The following is a 3,316-nucleotide window of genomic DNA, read 5'->3' on the forward strand; positions in this document are numbered from 1 at the left end:
CCAATGATTTACATAAGTATTTCTATCTTTATTTTATGTTTATTTATTATTTATTTTCGAAAACTCCATAACCATTTAATATCCGCCTGACTGAGATTTACAAGATGACCATAGCTTGCTTCATACCAACAATCTCCGTGGGATCGACCCTTACTCACGTAAGGTTTTATTACTTGGACGACCCAGTGCACTTGCTGGTTAGTTGTGCGAAGTTGTGAAGTTATGTTTGGACCATGGTATTGTGCACCAGTTTTGGCGCCATTGCCAGGGAGAGAACGAGCAACAAATTTTACAACCTCAGAGTAACAATTTCGCATACCAAGTTTTTGGCGCCGTTGCCGGGGATTGTTCGAGTTTGGACAACTGACGGTTCATCCTGTTGCTCAGATTAGGTAATTTTCTTCTTATTTTGTTTTCAAAAATTTTTCAAAAATATTTTCAAAAAAATTTTATTTTTCTTTAGAATTTTTAAGAATGAATTCTAGTGTTTCATGATGATTTGTTGAATCCTGGCTGGCTGTAAAGCCATGTCCAAATTTTTTTGGACTGAGGATTCAACTAATGACTTCAATGCATGTAATAGCATACTAAAGCGTGGCTGGCTATTAAGCCATGTCTAACCCTTGGATTGGAGCTTTAGACTAAGAGTACAAGATTCCTGGAATTCATATTAAAAATTTTGAAATCCTTATTTTTCTTTTTCACATTAATTTTCGAAAAAAATCAAAAAAATTTATAAAATCATAAAAATAAAAAATATTTTGTGTTTCTTGTTTGAGTCTTGAGTCAATTTTAAGTTTGGTGTCAATTTCATTCTTTTTTTCAAAAAAATTTTATGCATTTTTCGAAGATTCATGCATTCATAGTGTTCTTCATGATTTTCAAGTTGTTCTTGGCCAGTCTTCTTGTTTGATCTTCATATTTTCTTGTTTTGTGTCTTTTCTTGTTTTTCATATGCATTCTTGCATTCATAGTGTCTATACATGAAAAATTTCTAAGTTTGGTGTCTTGCATGTTTTCTTTTCTTGAAAATTTTTAAAAATAAGTTCTTGATGTTCATCTTGACATTCATAGTGTTCTTGGTGTTCATCTTGACATTCATAGTGTTCTTGCATGCATCACATGTTTAGATCCAAAATTTTCATGCATTGCATCATTTTTCATGTTTTTCTCTCTCATCATTAAAAATTCAAAAATTAAAAAAATATCTTTCCTTTTTTCTCTCATAAATTTCAAAAATTTGGATTGACTTTTTCAAAAATTTTTAAAATCTAGTTGTTTCTTATGAGTCAAATCAAATTTTCAATTTAAAAATCTTATCTTTTTCAAAATTTTTTTCAAAAATCAAATCTTTTTCATTTTTCTTATTTATTTTAAAAAATTTTAAAAAAAATTTTCAAAAATCTTTTTCTTAATTTTATCTCATAATTTTCGAAAATATCATCAAAAATTAATGTTTTGATTCAAAAATTTCAAGTTTGTTACTTACTTGTTAAGAAAGATTCAAACTTTAAGTTCTAGAATCATATCTTGTGATTTCTTGTGAATCAAGTCATTAATTGTGATTTTAAAAATCAAATCTTTTTCAAAACTAATTTCAATCATATCTTTTCAAAAATATCTTTTTATCCTATCTTTTTCAAATATCTTTTCTAACTTCTTATCTTCTTATCTTTTCAAAATTGAATTTCAAAATCTTTTTCAACTAACTAATTGACTTTTTGTTTGTTTCTTAACTTTTTCAAAACTACCTAACTAACTATCCCTCTCTAATTTTCGAAAATACCTCCCTCTTTTTCAAAAATTCTTTTTAATTAATTAATTGTTTCAATTTTTTATTTTAATTTTATCTTAATTTTCAAAAATTATTAACCCTTTTTCAAAATTTATCTTCGAATTTCCCTCTCCCTCATCTTCTTCTATTTATTTATTTATTTACTAACACATCTCCTCATCTCAAATTACCGCTCCTATCCTCACCCTTGTGTTTGGATTCTCCTCCCTTCTCTTTCCTTACATTACATTCTCTTCTTTTCTTCTAATCACACAAAGGAATCTCTATACTGTGACATAGAGGATTCCATATTTTCTTTGTTATTTCCTTCTTTGTCATATGAGTAGGAGCAAGGACAAGAACATTCTTGTTGAAGCAGATTCTGAATCTGAAGGGACTCTGAAAAGGAAACTAAGAGAAGCTAAAATACAACAATCCAGAGACAACCTTACAGGAATTTTCGAACAGGAAGAGGAGATGGCAACCGAAAATAATAATAATGCAAAGAGGATGCTTGGTGACTTTACTGCACCTAATTCCAATTTACATGGAAGAAGCATCTCAATTCCTACCATTGGAGCAAACAACTTTGAGCTGAAACCTCAATTAGTTTCTCTGATGCAACAAAACTGCAAGTTCCATAGACTTCCATCTGAAGATCCTTTTCAGTTCTTAACTAAATTTTTGCAGATCTGTGATACTGTTAAGACTAATGGAGTAGATCCTGAAGTCTATAGGCTCATGCTTTTCCCTTTTGCAGTGAGAGACAGAGCTAGAATATGGTTGGATTCTCAACCTAAGGATAGCCTGAACTCTTGGGATAAGCTGGTCAAGGCTTTCTTAGCCAAGTTCTTTCCTCCTCAAAAGCTGAGTAAGCTTAGAGTGGATGTTCAAACCTTCAAACAGAAAGAAGGTGAATCCCTCTATGAAGCTTGGGAGAGATACAAGGAACTGACCAAAAAGTGTCCTTTTGACATGCTTTCAGAATGGACCATCCTGGATATATTCTATGATGGTCTGTCTGAATTAGCTAAGATGTCATTGGATACTTCTGCAGGTGGATCCATTCACCTAAAGAAAACGCCTGCAGAAGCTCAAGAACTCATTGACATAGTTGCTAATAACCAGTTCATGTACACTTCTGAGAGGAATCCTGTGAGTAATGGGACGCCTCAGAAGAAGGGAGTTCTTGAAATTGATACTCTGAATGCCATATTGGCTCAAAATAAAATATTGACTCAGCAAGTCAATATGATTTCTCAGAGTCTGAATGGAATGCAAGCTGCATCCAACAGTACTCAAGAGGCATCTTCTGAAGAAGAAGCTTATGATCCTGAGAACCCTGCAATAGCAGAGGTAAATTACATGGGTGAACCCTATGGAAACACCTATAACCCCTCATGGAGAAATCACCCAAATCTCTCATGGAAGGATCAAAAGCCTCAACAAGGCTTTAATAATGGTGGAAGAAACAGGTTTAACAATAGCAAGCCTTTTCCATCATCCACTCAGCAACAGATAGAGAACTTTGAACAAAATACC

General features: G+C 32.3%; 1 non-coding gene across 1 annotated transcript; it reads right to left on the reverse strand.

Moving 5' to 3' along the window:
• Positions 1-2,647: 2,647 nt before the first annotated feature.
• LOC112738510 (small nucleolar RNA R71) lies at positions 2,648-2,755 on the reverse strand. Its single transcript, XR_003169467.1, has one exon. It is a non-coding gene; the product is annotated as a small nucleolar RNA R71 (small nucleolar RNA).
• Between the last annotated feature and the right edge of the window lie 561 nt (positions 2,756-3,316).

This window comes from Arachis hypogaea, chromosome 13, assembly GCF_003086295.3.
Source record: "Arachis hypogaea cultivar Tifrunner chromosome 13, arahy.Tifrunner.gnm2.J5K5, whole genome shotgun sequence".
In the NCBI taxonomy this organism is placed as follows: domain Eukaryota; kingdom Viridiplantae; phylum Streptophyta; class Magnoliopsida; order Fabales; family Fabaceae; genus Arachis; species Arachis hypogaea.